At 38.8% G+C, this 21,000-nt stretch overlaps 1 protein-coding gene across 16 annotated transcripts in view; it reads right to left on the bottom strand.

Moving 5' to 3' along the window:
- The window catches only part of INPP4B (inositol polyphosphate-4-phosphatase type II B), a 902,865-nt gene that overhangs the window by 423,723 nt on the left and 458,142 nt on the right, over nucleotides 1-21,000 (bottom strand). The gene's annotated exons all lie outside the window — the stretch shown is intronic.

The raw sequence follows: 21,000 nt of genomic DNA, 5'->3' as shown, positions 1-21,000 counted from the left end.
ATCATTAAACCCTGGGCTTCAATTCACACTCATTGACTAAGTAAGTTGAATTGGGCCACATCCAGGAAACGTTAAGCTGTTCCTTATTGACGCTGGTTGGATTAATTCAAAAGTTCGAATGCACACCTGGTTCTTACCTGTCTATTCACTAGAGCTGGACATGTCCTCACAAGGAAACTAAGAGAGCTTAATATAGCAGCAGCATATACGCTGCGGAAAGAGGAGGCAGAGGAGGAGTGAAAAATCTATGTGAGATGCAAGCCATGCCTGGGAGAGAGTAAGGTAGGGTCTAGATGGGTTAATTCTTGCCCAGGGGCCACAAACTAAGAACTTTCCCTGGAGACACCAGGCTCATATTACATTCTCCTTACAATACCATATTTACTTGAATATATTCTCCTCTTACATATCATCCTCCTAATTTTGGGAAAATAAACCAAGAAAACTATTCCTTTATTGCAATTCCAAATCTCCTCTCCTCACTCATTTTTTTTCTGGCTTTGAAATAGTCATTTCAGTACCGACAGATGGGCCACTAATAAGATGAAGTACAGTGTCCTCACAAGAAGGGGGTTAAATTAAGGTTCAGCTAGTGGTTTGCCACAGGCTGGAGCTGTGGATGCAGGAACTGAGAAGTAGCCCTGGGTGCCCTCCATTCCTCTCCCTAACTCTTGTCTCAGTCCTGCATTTCATTTCGTAGTAAAGGTAGGCAGGCCTTTATTCCATCCCTACCGCATAACCCTGAGCAGTGCAGGAAGAGAGGGACAGATGCTCTGACACTGCAGCAGTTTACAGGCCTTCATCTACTGGGTCAAAGGCACTAAGTCATAAATCTGAAACTTGAAAGCAAAGGAAATTACAAATGTAATTATCACCTCTCAATCACTTGCAAATCATCCCATTTACAGAGGCAGAATGGGATGAAGGAAAAAGCAGGAATTTTGGAATTAAACAGGCTTGGTTTAGTTCCAGTTCCAGCTGAGACTAACCAAAGACAGGGAAATTTCACATTTCTCTTTGAAGATTTCTAAATGCAAAGTGAAATCCTATCATATTTCTTTACAGATAACTTACCCAGGTCCTTAAAGCTAAATCCAAAACCATTACTTATCCTCAGGGAAAATGAAGATGAATTGAAATCCATCCTTTGTGTACTACTCCATTCATGCAGATGACTACTGCATTAAAAATCCCTTGCCTTTTTCTTCTTCTTAATCATCCCAATTTTATCATTCAAACCTTTAAAGTTTTGAATGGCTCTGTGCTAAACCACTGCTAACACTGTTCATCTCTATTAACTGTGATACTCAGACCCTGAGACTGTATTCCATATGGAATATGACTGATATTAGTTAGAATTATCTCATTGCACCAACACTCTCAATATCCGTCTAGGAAAGAAAAGAGGCAGGGGCTTAATAATTAGGAAAAAGCCACAAGTGATCTTCTAACTTACTGGCCAAAAGTGTGCTTTCTTTGTAGAAGATATATTGCCTTAAAATACTGTGTCTTCTTGCCAGCCTTCAGTCCTACCTGATATTTTGTCCTAATATTTCCTTTTTCGAACTACTTGCTTCTGGAGTTTAGGAAAGCGTGTGTGGCTCAAAATAAAACAACTGCCATTTATTTAGTCTCTACTACTTTTTACCTACTGTGCTAATTATTTCTTTATTCCTCAGAATGGCTCATTGAGGTGTGTATTATTATTTCAGTTTTACACGCGAAGAACTGAATGTACAGAAACATTAAATCCTACATGAATAGTACTAGAATTCTATAGTACTAGAATAGTATAGTACTAGAATTCTCTGATATCTTGCTTACACTGCACTCCATTAGCTCTATTCCTTTATGTGGGATGCTGACTTGCTGTCCTATAAAAATGGCACCTTTTTGGAAGACCTATCACTGTTAGTCTTTATTGTTCAACTCAAGAGCCCTAAAGCTTTAGAAAATACTGATGTAAGGCTTCAATAATGTCAATATATCATCAGAAGGATAGAAAAAGATATATTAAGACTTTACTGTTCTTTCATGGTTATTTTGATCATTTCCTTTTACTTGCCTTATGAATGTATTTAATTTTACCACTCATTCACTTGGGGTTTTCTGCTCATAGTAATCAGTTCTCTCTCTAGTTACTGACATTGCCATTTATATGTACTTTGATATCAAAGCTGGGGCCACAGTGTTTCTTGCATCTTGCACTCATTCTGCTTATAGCCTCATTTCTACTTTTTGAGCTCATGACACCTTTGCTCAAAATAAGTTACTCTTTTCTGATTTCTTATCAGGCAAAATTGTGGGCTGTGGTTATTTCCCGGAAGCGAGCAGTTATTCTCCATTTTATCAGAGAAACTCTCAGAGTCAGCCCCAGTAAAAACAGAGGCAATCTCTATTAAACGGAAATGTTTTGTTCAACCCAATTTGCAGATCCCTCAATACTGATAAAGCAAAAACAATAACAATGACCTTTTGCATTTTATTATATTCTATATGTAAAAACAAGTATAGAAAACTACACAAGTAAGTTCTATCTTGGGTTGTATATATCTCTTTTCTTTCCAACAGCCCAGATCCTTTATTTACTGTTCCCTAGTTCTTATGCAGAAAGATGTCATGGAAAGACCATGTGATCAATTAGAATTAAAATTAGAACGAGAATCCCAGATTCCCTACTTTCTAGTTATGAGATGTTAAGTAAGTCACAATCTCTTAGGTACTCAGTTTCCTCATCAGTTTACCCAGTTTTCAGGTAGGAGGTAAGGAAGAAATTAGGCTGTTCTCATGAGGTGGCTTTTTGATGCAAAAATAATGTCAAATAATATCATCATATCTGTATTTCCCAATATTTAGTGTTTTATTAGCCTATAAAATGTTTTTTACTGCCTCTGTCATATTCAGCTCCTTGAAGGCAGTCAGAAGATCCAAACATCTCTGAAATACCAACCAGTATATGAGCCATTGCATTTCATAAAGTGAAACCTATACACACCATGAATCGACACATGCTGAACCTGTCCAACTGGAGGAGTAATAAATGATGAGTAATTGGATTGCTTCAAGGTGATATTATTCATTTAATCACTTTTAAATCTAAGCTACATGGAATTATTCAGTAGCCAATAAAGAAGCTTGAAAAATCTGTTTTCATAAATCAAAAACTGTTATATCAGACTTCTAGTCATGCTTACCCCTGCCCATTATACAAAAAAATTTCTACTCCAGGTATGGTTTGCATCAATGGCATTCCTCAATTTACAGGACTATAAAAGAAGGTATTGGGAAGGAGTGTGGCTCAACAGATAGAAAGTCCTTCTACCATATGGGAGGTCAAGGGTTTGAACCCAGGAGTGGCACTGCACACACAAGAAGATGCAAGAAAAAGAGACACAGATTCCCAGTGTTGCTGAGAATGCAAGCAAACACAGAAGAGCACACAGAGAATGGACATAGAGAGTAGACAACCAGGAGGCACAGGGTGAGAAGAGAAATAAGTAAAATACAATCTTTAAAAACAAAACAGAAAAGAAGGTATTGCTTTGAGATTTGTTTCTGTTTGGTTTCTTTAAGAATTCTAACCAATTGAATCAAAAGAATAGTAATAAATAAATGCTACTCTTCAATCTTGATTCATCAATAGTTTACCCTTATTTCTGCCATTTTACTGGTTTTGTTTTGGACTGGGCTATTTCAAAGTATTTCCAGAGTCCACAAGAGTTGTAGATTGGGATTCAAATGTGCCTATGTCCACTGAATTGACTTTTTTTTTTTTTTCAGAAAAGGTAAAGAACCCAACAATATAGAAGTGAGCAATTTTTAAAATATAATTTTGAAACTTTCCTTTAGAAAAAGTGAAAGAACTGCTAGTGACTGTCTAACTTTTTTTTTTTCCTGTTTAACTTTGAAATAGTGACTAGCAATATTAGGATTTGTTTACTTTCTATTGCTAGTGTTGTGTGATGAGATGCCTTCAGCCATCCATGTCTGGCAGCTATCACTCTACAACAGGGGAATCCTCAGAAGACATATAAACAATGGGCAAACTACAAAGCCTATGCCATAACCAAAGATGTGACCCCTATTTAAATTCATTGCCACAAGAAATGAAGGCCCACTATTGTTTGATCTTAGGACTTTTCTAAAGCTTGAAATCCCAGCCACTGTGTAGTCTACTCTGTAAGAGCCACAGACAGTACATGTGTGGCAAGATTTGACTTGAGGGCCAGAAGTTACCAATCTCTGGTCTAGATGTTTAAAACTACTATGGGGACTATTAGGAAGACAGCACAGATTATCTCCCGTTCCTTCAGTTCCTCTAATATTTGAGAATCCAGAAACTAAAAGGCAGGGTCTTTGGTTGTGGGGTCAGAGACTCTATCCCAAATATTGGCTTTGTATTATTTCAGTTATGTTTCATTCAAACATCTAAATTGTGTCAAGTATATTGAGTCCATGGAGCCATTCTGTCATTTCAGCCAACTTGGGCTAGAAGCCTAAAACTGTCTCCCTTTTTTATTTTATGTTTTTATTTATTTTTTTAAAGATTTATTTTATTTATTTCTCTCCCCTTCCCCCCCCCCCAACGCCTGCACCAGTTGTCTGTTCTCTGTGTCCATTTTGCTGTGTGTTCTTCTCTTTGTCCGCTTCTGTTGTTGTCAGCGGCATGGAAATCTGTGTCTCTTTTTTTGTGTGTCATCTTGTTGTGTCAGCTCTATGTGTGTGCGGCACCATTCCTGGACAGGCTGCACTTTTTTCACGCTGGGCAGCTCTCCTTACGGGGCTTACTCTTTGCGTGTGGGGCTCCCCTACACGGGGGACACCCCTTCTTCTATCAGCAAACTCAGTCTCAGCAATAAGCCATTCAAGGTAGAATGTAACTATTCATTCAGGCGCTTTTGAATTCAGTAGAACTGTCCCAAACCTAGTAGGACTCAGACCTGCATTTGATATGGAGGTGCCTGCCATAGGCTTTCACGAAAGCTGTGCCATGACCCATCTGGGCAGTATGAGTTCACAGTTGAGGTCAAGCTACAGTCTCTTTCTGCCTAAGAAACGTGTAGCATATGAAGTCTGCTCACTTTTCCTGCCTCACTCCCATTTTCTCTCTTTTGTTGCCATTCAGTGTTCAGGGCATCTGAAAAAGTTTAACCTCTCTCCTCTCAAACAAAGCAATAGCCAGAAGCAGAAGGTAGACTTTGACAAGTATTTCTACATCTCAACAATTCTATTTTCAAAATTAGTCAAAAGGAAAGACAGGCTTGGAGAAGAAACCTTACAGAATAGCATATAGAGTAAAAAGGAATGTTTTCTTGACTGAAGATAAAATCATACTTGAAACCTGAATCTAACTTGACGGAGTTATGTGACTTTGGAAAATTAACTCTGTCTCTTTGAACCTCCATCTGCAAAATGGAGGTGAAAGAACAGACTTCATAGATTTGTTACGATAAATAAAGTCTAGTAGGCACAACAGGGAGGTGCCTCTGTCAGCAAAACCAAAAGCTTAAGCTAGTTTCTATTTCCTGTAATGCCCAGCTTGCCTAGAAAAACAAATTTAAATATTCCTGATTAATTATTAACAACTAATTTCCTATTCTTGGGCCAGCTAATGTCCTTGTTCCTAAGCAATCACCTGCACCCCATTTTGTAGGACCCCCTTAAATAAAATGGAAACTCAATTTCAGCCAATCAAAACATTTTCTCACTTGCTCCTGCATTTGCCTTATATGAGTTTCCCCTTTCTACCCCTCAGTGCTCCCTTCTACTTTCTAATGGGATGCTGCCCAATTCATGGATTTCTCAATAAAGCTGCAAAATCCTAAATTGTATGAAAAGTTTTTCTTTCATCATTTTTAAAGATTATATGAGATAATGCAGGTAGAATGATAGACACATGGTAAGCCCTTTAAAATATTCTTATTATTGGCATTATTATGAACACACATTAACGCAGAAATGTATTTTATCTATCCAATACCCTTGTAGTAATCACATGCTTAAGGCATTCCAGGCTGGTTCTGATTTTGTATAAGTTTATTCTTTTTCAATGAAAGCATTTTATTAAATATGTACCTGTGAATTTTTGTACCTTCTTGTTTTATATGCATAAGATTTTAAAAATTTAAAACCCTTTACTGGATCACATGTTAATAACTGAAATCATAGTTATCATTAATAGATCGCCTTCTTGATTAACTTCTCAAATTCTTAATGTATCCATTGGTGCCCACTTACAATTAATTTCACCTCTGACTAGGCACTTCCAAATGCCAAGTCAAAAACAGAAGAAAGCTTTATTTTGGTTTCCCTGCTGGTGTGTTAGATGTAAATGGTGAGCTCACCCCCTAAGCAGGGATTTAACTGGGAGGTTAGTGTTGCTTTACTAAGAGGATGGTGGCCCACAGGGAGCCATTATTGTAATAATTGAGATGCCCCAAGGGATGAGGGGAAGACTGCTCCTCCGCTACGCACACTCTCTTCGTTGGAAGGAAGACTGTGACTGCTAATAAAGCTTATTTTTCCTGCAACTAAAAATAAATATTACAGCTAGACCCCAACACAATCTGATGTGAGCATACCTTCTCCTCAGATGAAACCTAGGTCTTGAACCTTCTATAGACTTTTCACAGAGAAAGAGATAAATCCATGCCCCTTAAGGGCTAAAAAGTGCAAGGTGCGGAGGACAGAGTACATCCCAGAATAGAAATGTGACCTTTTACAAACAGGACTGTAGGGAAGTAACCATCTGGCTTCCAGGCGCTCTCAATAGAACCATTCTTATCTCACTGCTCAAAAAGAATCAGCCACTTTCCTGAGGCTGCGGGTAAGACTCTCACCGACTACAGCCAAGTTTGTCTCCTTGTGTTTTTAAGTTTCTCAAACTCTTCTTGTTTGGACAGGTTTCTCACAAATGTCAATATATATCCTTTCTCTTTGTACTGCAGAAAATTAGATGCCACTAATCAACTGATTAGCCAATTTGGGTATTTCCTTTATTGAACTCCGTTATATGGTTTCACTGTTATCCTTCTATACCAGCTATTCCATCTAGATTAAATCAATTTATATAATACATTTAAAGATACATGTAACACTTAAAAAGCCTAATAGCCCCAATCTCTAATGACTTTGCCATGATAACTATTTTCAGTTTCTTCCAAATTTCTTTTCTTTATTCTTCCTTCCCCTCAGGAATTTTATGCAGACTGCACTTTTCTGAAACCTAGGACGCCAACCTCGGTAGTTCAGATCCCCTGGGTGGATTCAGCAGCCAATACTGCCTACCTCCCAGAGCACTGCATTTCATGGTAATTCAATAGTGAGGCAGAAAGCTGGGTGTGCCTGCCCCCTAGCTAGGAGCCACACAATGAGAATTCCGAAGTTCTTGGAAACACTGTTCATTTTTGAATATTCGCTTGGTGTTACTACTTAGAAGAATATGGCTTTATATCATGCTGAACTGATTTACAGCCATTAATCCTTCCATGTAAATTCCATTTTCTCTGTAGAATCCTTGAGTATAGCCTCTCATCTTGCCCTCCCTATTCATTCAAGCTTATTTTCAACTGAGGAAGCCTACTTTCTGCAATTTTTCTCACTTAAAATTTTCCTTTCTCTTTTCTGCTATCTCAGAGTTCCCCTCTAACATGTTTCTCACATCATTTTGAAAGACAAGGTCATGGATGTGACCACTTGAATATTTATACAACTTGGTACTACAGAGATCCAAAATACATCTTCCCTAACAAACCACAGCTTCTCCCTTCAGTTAACAAAGAGTTTAAACTCTTTATAGAAACTAAAACGAAAAACATGTTATTTTCCTCTTAACTGTTGTGTGGGGGATTTTAATTAACACATACTTCCCTAAAGAGTAAGTGAACTATGCATAGCTGCCAACGTGAGTAATATTTGTTAGGAAAATAAGAGCAAATGTATAAATGTTGGCGTGAAAAAGTTGATTGAAAATTTGGAATTATTCTTTCTCTGGGCGGGGGTACTTTTTCTTCTTTTTCAGAAGGTACTGGGAATTGAACCTGGGACCTTGTACATGCAAAGCAGCTGTCAACCACTTTGCTATACCTGCTCTGCTAAAGGGGTAGGAGAGGAGTACTTTGGTCACCAAGCTTAAAAATGACTCAAATTTAAAATCTGGCCTTTCTCTACAAGGAATCCACAAACTGGAATGCATATTATTAAATGTAGGTTTCCAAAAGTTAAAAAAAATAATAATAATAATTCATATTTAAGGTAGAAAGATAATAAATCAAACCAAAGAATCAACATGCACAGACATGCACAGACAAGCATATATATTAATACCTACATAAATTCTAATGCAAGTTAGATTTAAACTGCTAGATAGCTTCATTCTTATGCTGTACTCATAAACTGTTAACCTATTAGAAACTTTAAGGCTGTTCCTTGTTTAAGATAGTCCATGAAACATGAAAAGAAGGCAGAGGCAGGGAAAGAAGGACAATTTACGGAGCATTTAGTATGTGCCAGGCAGCACTGGACTAGCATACTTTGCTTGTATTAGCTCACATCCAAAAACAATGTGCCTATTGCTGCTTCCTACTTCTTTTAGTTCCATATCCATATTTTTTACTAATCGGTTAGTCAATATATTATAGTGTATAGCTTAATGAGGAAGATTTCCTTTCTTTTTACCAATAGCTCAATATTCAGCAGTGAGAATTAAGTGTTTTCAATAATGTCTTTCTATTTAGTCTGGTACCCTGCATGTTCAGTAGCGATTTACCTTCGTAATGAGAATTTTAAAACTCTCAACACTATGATAACAAAATCCAAATAAAACTTGAGGAAAGGATGAGGCTAATGCCATAGGGAGGAAGCAGATGACAGGGTTATTGAAAAACTAGATAAATTGCAAGACGGAATTTAAGAGATTGTGTTATAGAAACATTACTTTAGAATTCTTGCTACATTGAGATTTGACCATCACTGCTCCCAAATTTTGTTACAATGGATTCACTCATAAATTAAACTGATTCCCTTAACGTAAAAGGTAAGATTCAGATTTTTTGGAAAATGGGTCCTGAAAAGAAATTCATTACACTTTTTTTTCCAAAACAGAACAATATAAAAATATGCCACCATAATTTATACATGCTTGTATTTGTGTGTTAAATAAAAAAGATTTTGGGATCTTAAAAGGAAAAAATGACTGAGAAGATGAAATTCACTTTTTCTGTTGGTAAGGTTATATCATAGTAAGATAAACTATACACCCAACACTGGTTCTCAATTTAAGTATCATTGAAGAGTCTAGGAAGAGAAAAAAAAAAAGCAATGGCTGTCAGGAACAATAGTGCTCTCAGGAAATGCTCTTTCCTGATTGTGCTGGGGAGCAGTGAAGAAGCCAGCTGTAGAGCAGACAGTGTATTTGCATATGAAAAGAACAAATTTGGTTCAAATTACTGTTGTCAGAACCAGAAGACTTCCATTCTTGAGCTTGTACCCTGCTCTCTCAGCTTCTCTCATGTCAATCCTCAGAAAATTCTATCTTGTACAGTTTTCATGAATATTACCTAGGTTGTTGAAACTACATTTTTAAGCAATCGAATTAAAAGCAAGCCTGTGCCTGTGTCTCTTCCGGTTTTGACAGCTCACGCTGTATTCTGTAAACCCCTAAGTGGCCTGGCATCTCCTAACATTTCATACAGACTTGGCTCTTTTTGTACATGCACCAAATCCACATTCCACTTAGAAAACAAGTGCTTGCAGCTTTCAGCTGCTCTTTTCAGCAGGAACATATGTGCTGTTTAAGAAAGGATGGAAATGTTATTCCAAGAATGGCAGCAGAGCCTGATGAATACTAAAAGAGATTCCGTGAGTCAGTGAATGGAAACCTGCAGTGTTGGGACTAGGATCACAGAAGTAAGAGGAAGAAGAAACTCGGAGAAAAACTTTAAGTCTTTTATCCCCCAAAGGCCCAGCTGACAACATTTTTCCAGAGCAGATAGCCACTGGATGAAGGAGCCAATAGCATTCTGTTGAGGGCAAGCATGGAAGCCCATCATGGACCCAGCAGTGCATGTGGGTTAGTGGGCTGGGACTGCCTCCCTGATCTGCCTCTCAACCAAAAGATAAGGTCATGGTGGTTGGTGAAAATGGACAGTTACAGGATGGGTGGCAGCAAAGTCAGGGATGTGTCCTGAGAAGGTTGATGACTAAGGAAAGTGTGGTCAAGGTGGTCCAACTCTAACTGAGGACATACACTAAAAAGATGTCTAGAATGCATTTGGGAATCTGGGGAAGAACAAAGAAAATAGGGATCCTGAATGTTGCCTTCCGGACTTGACAGTGTTTGGAGGGCATCTGAATACCATCTGTTTGGGAAGGAAATAGTAGTCTGGAAAGTAGTTGAGTAATCCACTTGATTTTACACATAACACACTGACTCACGGTTTGGGTCTCACCAAATCCTAGATAAGGCAATCTGTAGACCTGTTTGCCCAAACAAAAAATTTTTAGAAGGATTACATTGCATAGATTGCACCTAAGGGCTTGAATTTTAACAGATGGTGTTCAAATTAAGGCTTTTTTTTCCCAATAATATATGTTTTCTCCAGTAAATATTAGTAATTGTATAAATTTACTTGTTAATATGAAATTGCTAACCATCTTATGAGAACATTTCATGAGAAGATTTAAGACTTTAAACCAAGGCCATATAAAAAGATATATTAGAAAATAAGGATGGAAAGGGTAGGATGGAAGAAATAGATGGTTCTTGGGGTATTTTAGCCTCTCATTTTATTGTTTCCATAATAGATAATCCCTTGGAGGGAGACAAGTTTTGAGAAACTTGGAACAGAAACTCCCCATTTTCTATTGTCTTCAATTATATGTGTGGTTTTGCTGTACATACACACATACACACACACATACAACCCTCGAGAATTCATAGTGAGTAATGGGGTTTTGCTGATGTCTGTTCTTCTGTCATAAATGGTTGATTTCACAGGAAATAACACAAGGTTGGTACAGATACGCTAAAGCTAGAAATGACTAGCAATTCAGGATACATGAAACAAGGCTAGGAAGGGTCTGTATATGAGAAAGCAAATCTTGAGGACAGAAAGAACCTAATTTCTCAAGAGCAAAATCCACTTCTTTGACAGTTTGTGGAAACAACCTTGATGAGATGATGTGTAAGTGAGAGGGAGTGGTTTTAAGAGAATCAGAGTTTGAAGGGAACAAAAAGCATATTTCCCAGAATACTTGGGATCTCCAAGAAGAGCAGTTTAAACCTGAAGCCAACCAGAGCAGAGCCCCAGCTGGTTATGGGGTACTTCAGAGTCTTTGGTATATGGGAAGCTGCAGAATAAAGGACAGACAGTTTACACTACTTAAATTAACATTTAAAAAGAAACTTCTCAGCTCCTCCAGGAAATTAGGTAAGACATGGATGAGGCACCTTCAGTTTGAATTTCTCCTTGGCAGTTCTTAGGACAGTAAAAAGTCAAAGGTTCAAAGTTATAGACTCCAGTCCTGACTCTATGACTTTGGATTTGTTATAGAGTCTTAGTAGCTTCATTTAGAAATGGGAATGCATTTCCACACATTGGATGCTTGTGAAAATTTAATTAAAATCTGTGGCATAAATGATTTATTACATTCAAACACCCTTTGAAGTTGGAATTATTGTACACAATTTACCGATGAGGAAATAGAGCTTCAGAGAGGGTAAGGGATTAACCCAAGTTAATAATTATAATTCCATTAAGTGATCGCTTAGTACACCTATTACCATTCTTAGTGCTTTATGTATACTGCTTCATTTAGTCTGCAAACAATCCGGTAAAGACAACTTTCTAGGGTCGCATAGCAAGCCAGTGGCGAAGACAGGATTCAAATGCTTTCCTCTCAGAATGGCAGCCCAGCCCAAGCTCTCAAACACTGCCCTTGTACAGCCTCCCTTTGGTTATGTGCTGCAGGCTGAAATGTAAGCTCAAGCCTCCTGACAATTAGTCCATTTCTATTTTTTTTGTTCTCTGTGATTCTTCTTGTTATTTGTTTATGTTTGTTCTTAAGAGCACCTCTAAAAGAAGATTGCTTGCTCCCTGATGCTGTCATAATACAGAAAGCTGGAAGTTACTTGGTGAAGAAATTTGGGTATCAAATTCTACACATGTAAGCAATTGCCAGTTATATACAGTCTAGTTATAGAACCCTACTTGTCTGACTCAGCCTGTGACTAATAGTTCCTACAAGCGCTCTCTAGAAGTACCTCAGGGCTAGTATACCTCCTAAACATAATTTGCTAAAAATGAACTATCAACAGTTAAATAATTATATTCATTTGGAATTTTAAATGAGTTACTTTATTTTATTTTACTTTACAAATAATTGTATTAACAACAACTTTAAAACATTTAAAAGGCATTGCACTGGCATCTTTTCTGAACCCCAGACAATTATGTTCTTAAACTAATCCATTTCTGTGTATGTAAGCCTATTGTATGTGGGAACTTTGGGTTAGATTCAGTTAAGAGCTCATTTGATTAGATCACTTTTGATTAGATTGCTTCGGTTAAGAGCCTTTGATTATATTGTAGGACCCAGGATAGGCCTTAATCTTCTCACTGGAGCCCTTTATAAATGGAGGAATAAAAGCAGCAGATACACAGAAAGTAGTGGCAGAGGCAGAGAATAATCCAGAAACTGGAATTAAAGAAACACAGAGACTAAGAGGAAGCCACTTTAGCCCAAAGCTGAGAGAGATGCTGGAGGAAAAGGGAGAAAGGAGTCATGTGCCTGATTTACCCACATCTGAGCTTGGGAAGAAAGTGAGCCTGGAGGAAAAAGCAGAGTCTGGCTGCCATTTTGCCTTTCCACATGGCAGGAGTCCAGGATCACCAGCAGCTGATCTTTGATGAGATAGCACCTCTGATGATATCTTGATTTGGACATTTTCACAGCCACAGAACTGTAAGCACATATCCTGATAAGTTTCCATTATAAAAGCCAACACATTTCTGGTATATTGCTCCCAGCAGCTTTTTAGAAAACTAAGACAGGCATATCTAAATATATCAATTTATTTTATGAAGAAATGTGTGAGGACAGTGCAATGGAATTGATATCTACATTCAGTCCATGGATATTAATTGGATGGTTAAATGATTCTAGATGACAGTTTCATAGAAATAAATAAATATGGTACATACAGTCTAGTGAGACAAGAAAAAACAGTTAATCATTTTGTGAGAATTCTAAACAGGGTGATAAAATTGAGACTGTTGGCAGAGATGGAAAAGCTTATCTTATGAGGTGACATTTGAGCTATAATCAAAAACACGCCAAGAGGGAGCAGATGTGGCTCAAGCGATTGAGTGTCTGCTTCCCACATGGGAGGTCCTGAGTTCAGTCCCTGGTGCCTTCTGAAAACAAAACAAAAAAAACAGACAACAAGAAAACAAATAAAAAAACCAACTCAGGGGAGGTAATGGGGCTCAGTGGTTGAGAGCTGGCACAAGGTCCTGAGTTCAATTCCTGGCCCCGCTGCCAAAAAGAACATAAAAAACAAAAAAACATGCCAAGGAGCCAGCAGAAGAGGGGCAGCCAATGAAATACCTAAATGTTTGGCCTGTTTGAGGAGCAGAAAGATACACAGCAAACTAGGGGCAGATTAGCATGAGGTAAAGTCAGAATGGCCTGCTCCTCCAGATCATTGTAGAACATGGTAAGATATTTTAATTTTACTCTAAGTCGTCACTTAGAAACCATTGGAGGATTTTTAACTAGGGAAGAGAAAACATATATTTATATCTTGAAAAGATATATTTTCAAAATATATATGGTTATTCTGTCAGGAGGAAACCATGTGGGGAGAAGTGCCACAACCAGCAGAGTAGTTAGGATGGTCCTGCCCTAGGCCAGGTGAGAGCTGGGAGTGACTTGGAAAGGAATAGCAGTGGGTAGCATTGGTGATAGAGAGAGGTGGTCAAATTCAGAGGATATTTTGAACATAGAACATACAAGACTTGATGATGGATTTTATGTGGGTTTAGGGGAAAAAAGAGGAATCAAGAAAGAGCTATAGAGGAGAGGGGGCAAGATGGCGGCTGAGTGAACATCCCTGTTAGAGTCTTCTGCAGGGAATCGGCTGGGCGGCGTTGGAGACTCTTTGGGACCGGATTGTTTCGGGATTTTTGCTGGTCCGGAGGTGTCTGGACATCGATTTGGAGGGAAGGTAACAGAGAGGATTCGTCTGTGAAATATACACGGAGATCCCAGCTACCTGTAGAGGATTCCCTTCTTGGGTAGGCGGAGACGAGGCATCTAGCCCCGCTCGGTGGGGCTGAGCCAGGCCGGGCCGGGCCGCGGTAGCGTTTGGAGCCGGGCGGGGCCGGTGCAGGCCCCGGCTGCGGGCCGCGGTAGCGCTTGGAGCCGGGCGGGGCCGGTGCAGGGGCCGGTGCAGGCCCCGGCTGCCGGCCGCGGTAGCGCTTGGAGCCGGGCGGGGCCGGTGCAGGCCCCGGCTGCGGGCCGCGGTAGCGCTTGGAGCCGGGCGGGGCCGGTGCAGGCCCCGGCTGCGGGCCGCGGTAGCGTTTGGAGCCGGGCGGGCCCGGGTCAGGCCGCGGCGGGTACGGAGCCGGGCAGGGCCGGTCCAGGCCGCGGTGGCGGGAGGTGGATGCCGGAGCCGGCTGGGCCGCTGTAGCGAGCGGAGCTGGGCGGAGCCAGGCCAGGCCAAGGCGGCGTGAGGAGCCGGGCAGAGCTGGTCCAAGCCTCCGCGGCGGGCGGAGCCGGGCCTGCGGAGGGGTTTCTGTTTTTTTTTGTTTTTTTTTTTTGTTTGTTTGTTTTTTGTTTTTTTGTTTTTTTGTTTTTTTTAATTTTACTTAATTTCTTTTTTTTTTTTTTTTTTTTTTTTTTTTTTGAGCATCTGCAGTACTGGAGAGTTCGTGGGCCCTGGGCGGCCTATTGGGGGTTTGTGGGAAGGGAGGTGCTTGCAGACCCATTTGGGCAGACAGACGGGGGGGTTTTAGGGCAAAGCGGGGGGAAGTTGTTGTTTTAGATAGTGTTGCAATTGTGACACGTGTGTACCTGTATCTCTCTTCTCCCTATCCGTTCCCCACCGTTTGCCCATCCTCTTTTTCTTTCTTCCTTTCTTCTTGCCTTTCTTTTTTCTTTATTATAATTAGTTTTTTTTTTTTTTTTTTTCGGTTTTCTCTTTCCCTCTTGTCCCTCATCTTCCACTTATTTTTACTTTAATTCAAGTATACAATAGGTGCTACAGGGAACACCTCACATTTGCTGGGTTTTCCCATCCTCCACTGCCTCATTTCTGTGTGAACTGATTTAGGCTACCTACACTATCCCCCTTCCCCTGCATCTTGATATCCACTATCATCTACTGTCTCTCCTATATTCCACCCCCCACCTCCCGTTCTTTGATCCACAAAGTGTCTAACTCTTAATTTCTAATACCTTTGTTCTGTTTTCTGTCTATTATCCACTCTTGAAACTATTACCTTTCTTTTCTTTTTCCCTCTCTCATGAAAACAATAGCTGTGTAGTTCATACCATATTCCTCCCAAATTCAGTCATCAACTTCATAAAAGGTACTCTACCTACAGCTATAACTCTATACAATCTACATGAATCTAACCTCCATCCTTCCAGATCTCATATTCCTGCTTTATTAACATACATCACCAATACAACTTTACACTTTTCCCTTGCTTACACAATTGCCTTTCCCCAACACTAATACTTTCCTCTAAAGTGAACTTAACCAACAACAAGTAACTAGAATAAGAAGAAAAAAGTGACAAAGAGAAGATATAACACCTGTGCAAAAATAACAACTAATTAACCTCCAAGAGCAGACAAAGAAGCTAAGGAACTGATTAAATTCGTCAAAATAAAGAGATGACCAGAAAGCAACAAAAATCTACGAACCAAACCAATAATCAGGAAAACATGGCTGAATCCAATCAACAAACCAATAATCACGAAGGGGAGCAAAACTTGGCACAAGCAATGAAAGATCTCAGAACATTTATCACCGACAAATTTGATGCAGTAATGAAAGAGGTTAACAACATGAAGACATCACTTGGAGGGGAAATTGCAGACATACGCAAAAACATAACAGATATGATGGGAATGAACACCACAGTTCAAGAAATCAAAAATACACTTGCAGCAAATATCAGCAGACTAGAAGAGACAGAGCAGAGAATTAGTGATGTGGAAGACAGTACATCAGAAATCAAACAGATAGTAGAAGGGGTCAATAAGAAGATAGAAAAAATCCAATTAGGATTTAGGGACCTGAATGACAATGCAAAACGCTCAAACATACGTATTATAGGCATTCCAGAAGGTGAAGAGAAGGGAAAGGGGTCAGAAAGAGTGTTGCAGGAAATAATGGCTGAAAACTTCCCAAATCTACTGAAAGAGACAGATGTACATATCCAAGAAGCACAGCGCACTCCACAAGTCATAAACCCCAACAGGCCCACCCCAAGACATATACTTGTCAAATTATCCAATGCTCAAGACAAAGAGAAAATCCTAAAAGCAGCAAGAGAAAAGAAAACCATCACATACAAGGGAAGCTCAATTAGATTAAGTGCTGATTTCTCTTCTGAAACCATGTAGGCAAGAAGACAGTGGTATGATATAGTCAAGGTACTAAAGGAAAAAAATTTCCAACCAAGAATACTCTATCCAGCTAAACTAGCATTCAAACATGATGGAGAGTTCAAAATATTCGCAGACAAACAGAAACTGAAAGAGTATACCAACAAGAAACCTCCCCTTCAAGAAATTCTAAAGGGAGTTCTGCAGGAAGAAAGGAAAAAACAGGAAAGGCAAAGTTGGAGGAGAGTATAAGACCAACAACAACAACAAAAAAGACAAAAAAAAATATACAAACAAAATATGACAAACACAAATCCAATCAAAATATGGCTAACACAAATAATTCCTTGATAGTAATAACACTGAATGTCAATGGATTAAACTCACCTATCAAAAGATTCAGACTGGGACACTGGATAAGGAAATATGACCCATCCATATGCTGTCTACAAGAGACACATCTTAGACCCAGAGACGCATGGAGATTGAAAGTGAAAGGCTGGAAAACAATCATACAAGCTAACAATAACCAAAAAAAGGCAGGAGTAGCTATATTAATATCAGACAAAATAGACTTTAAATGTGAAACAATTGTGAGAGACAAAGAAGGATACTACATTTTAGTCAAAGGGAAAATCTGTCAAGAAGATCGAACAATCATAAATATCTATGCCCCTAACAAGGGTGCCTCTAAATACGTCAGGCAAACGCTGGAAAAACTAAGTGAAAGAATAGATACATCTACAATTATAGTGGGGGATTTTAATACACCACTATCAATTCTGGACAGAACATCTCAAAAGAGAATCACCAAAGACACAAAACATCTGAATAGTATATTAGAGGAGCTCGATCTAATAGACATATATAGATCGCTACACCCAAACACAGCAGGATATACATTTTTCTCAAGCGCACATGGATCATTCTCCAAGATAGATCATATGCTAGGCCACAAAGAAAGGCTGAACGAATTCAGAAAGATTGAAATCATACAAAACATTATCTCTGACCACAGTGGAGTCAAGCTGGAGATTTGCAAGGGAAAGAAGCCCAGATTTCACACCACGATTTGGAAATTAAACAACACACTCTTAGAAAAACAGTGGGTCAAAGAGGAAATCTCAAAAGAAATCAATGACTACCTTGAAACAAATGATAATGATAACACAACATACCAAAATTTATGGGATGCAGCAAAAGCAGTACTGAGAGGGAAGTTTATAGCCATAAATTCATATATCAAAAAAGAAGAAAGAGCAAAAATTGAAGAACTAACTGCACATTTGAAGGAATTAGAAAAACAACAACAAAGTAACCCAACAGGAAGAAGAAGGAAGGAAATAACAAAGATAAGAGCAGAACTAAATGAAATAGAAAATAAGAAAGCACTTGAACAGATAAACAAGACCAAGAGCTGGTTTTTTGAGAAGATTAACAAAATTGACAAACCTTTAGCAACACTAACAAAGAAAAAAAGAGAGAAGATGCAAATACACAAAATAAGAAATGAGAAAGGTGATATCACCACTGACCCCACAGAAATAAAGACTATCATAAGAGGATATTTTGAAAAACTATATTCCAACAAAAATGACAATCTAGAGGAAATGGACAAATTCCTAGAAACACATAAACAGCCCATATTGACAAAAGAAGAAATTGATGATCTTAACAAACCAATCACAAGCAGAGAGATAGAATCAGTTATTAAAAATCTCCCAACTAAGAAGAGCCCAGGGCCAGATGGCTACACAGGTGAATTCTATAAAACATTCCGGAAAGAACTGACACCAATCCTGCTGAAACTATTCCAAACCATCGAAACAGAAAGAACATTACCCAACTCCTTCTATGATGCCAACATTACCCTAGTACCAAAGCCAAACAAAGACATCACAAGAAAGGAAAATTACAGACCAATTTCTCTAATGAACCTAGACGCAAAAATACTTAACAAAATACTTGCTAATCGTATTCAACAACACATTAAACGAATTATACACCACGACCAAGTGGGATTCATCCCAGGTATGCAAGGATGGTTCAACATAAGAAAATCAATCAACGTAATACACCATATAAACAGATTGAAGGAAAAAAATCACATGATTATATCTATTGATGCAGAAAAAGCATTTGACAAAATACAGCACCCTTTCTTGATAAAAACACTCCAAATGATTGGAATACAAGGAAATTTTTTGAACATGATAAAGAGTATATATGAAAAACCTAAAGCCAATATTGTTTACAATGGAGAAATCCTAGACTCCTTCCCTCTAAACTCAGGAACAAGACAAGGATGCCCACTGTCGCCGCTCCTATTTAACATTGTCTTAGAAGTACTTGCTCGAGCACTGAGGCAAGAACCAGAAATAAAAGGCATTCAAATTGGAAAGGAAGAAGTCAAAATTTCATTATTTGCAGATGACATGATCCTATACATAGAAAACCCTGAGAGATCTACAACGAAGATTCTAGAACTCATAAATGAGTTTAGTAAAGTCGCAGGTTATAAGATCAATGCGCAAAAATCAGTAGCATTTCTGTACACCAATAATGAGCAAGATCAGGAGGAAATCAAGAAACAAATACCATTCACAATAGTAAATAAAAAAATCAAATACTTAGGAATAAATTTAACTAAAGAGGTAAAGAACTTATACACTGAGAACTATACAAGATTGTTCAAGGAAATCAAAGAAGACCTAAATAAATGGAAGACTATTCCTTGTTCATGGATAGGAAGACTGAACATTATTAAGATGTCTATCCTACCAAAATTGATCTACACATTCAATGCAATCCCAATAAAAATCAATGCAGCCTTCTTTAAGGAACTAGAAAAACTAACTATGAAATTTATTTGGAAAGGAAAGAGACCCCGAATAGCCAAAGACATACTGAAAAAGAAAAACGAAATTGGAGGAATCACACTACCTGACTTCAAAACATACTATAAAGCTACGGTGGTGAAAACAGCATGGTATTGGCATAAGGAGAGACATATAGACCAATGGAATCGAATTGAAAGCTCTGATATAGAACCTCACATATACAACCACATAATATTCGATAAAGCCACCAAACCCTCTCAACTGGGAGAGAGTGGCCTATTCAACAAATGGTGTCTGGAGAACTGGATAGCCATATGTAGAAGAATGAAAGAGGATTACCATCTCACACCTTATACAAAGATCAACTCAAGATGGATCAAAGACCTAAATATAAAAGCCAAGACCATAAAAACCTTAGAAAGCAGTGTAGGGAAACATCTACAGGACCTTGTAATAGGTAATGGATTTATGAATATCTCACCAAAAGCACGAGCAGCAAAAGAACTAATAGATAAATGGGACTTCCTCAAAGTAAAGCCTTCTGCACCTCAAAGGAGTTTGTCAAGAAAGTAAAAAGGGAGCCCACACAGTGGGAGAAAATATTTGGCAATCATATATCTGATAAGAAACTTATAACTTGCATATATAAAGAACTCCTACATCTTGAAAATAAAAAGATAAACAATCCATTTAAAAAATGGGAAAAAGACTTAAACAGACACTTCTCCGAAGAAGAAATACAAATGGCAAGAAAGCACATGAAAAAATGTTCCAAATCTCTAGCTATCAGGGAAATGCAAATCAAAACCACAATGAGATACCATCTTACACCCATAAGATTGGCAGCTATGAAAAAAACAGAAGAATACAAGTGCTGGAGAGGATGTGAAGGAAGGGGAACACTCATCCACTGCTGGTGGGAATGCAGAAGGATCCAACCATTCTGGAGAACAGTATGGCGGTTTCTCAAAAAACTAGCCATAGATTTGCCATATGACCCAGCAATACCACTGCTGGGAATATACCCAGCAGAACTGAAAACAAGAACACAAACCAATATATGTACACCAATGTTCATAGCAGCATTGTTCACTATTGCCAAAAGTTGGAATCAACCCAAATGCCCATCAACAGACGAGTGGATCAATAAAATGTGGTATATACACACAATGGAATACTACTCGGCTGTAAGAACAAACACACTACAAACACATGTGATAACATGGATGAATCTTGAGAACCTTATGTTGAGTGAAGCAACCCAGACATTGAAGGACAAATACTACATGACCTCAATGATATGAAATAAACAAGCTGCCCTAGATAGCAAGAGACTGAACGATAGGCTTGCAGGAAATCGGAGGGTGGAGGAAGGATATGAGCCGATGTCTGCAGGGGTGGAATTTAAGACGAGATGGTGGTAAGTATGAACACAAAGAAGAGATAAAAGGGGGGCAAGGGGTTGCCTTTGCTTGGGGCTTTGCGGGTTTGAGGGTGGCTGGGGAGGGACGGGTGGGTAACGTTGCCCAAAAGTGGGGGG

The sequence above is a fragment of the Dasypus novemcinctus genome, chromosome 1 (assembly GCF_030445035.2).
Source record: "Dasypus novemcinctus isolate mDasNov1 chromosome 1, mDasNov1.1.hap2, whole genome shotgun sequence".
NCBI classification, from domain to species: Eukaryota; Metazoa; Chordata; class Mammalia; order Cingulata; family Dasypodidae; genus Dasypus; species Dasypus novemcinctus.
Note: the sequence above shows the minus strand (reverse complement) of the source record. Positions and strands in the feature narration are given on the sequence as shown.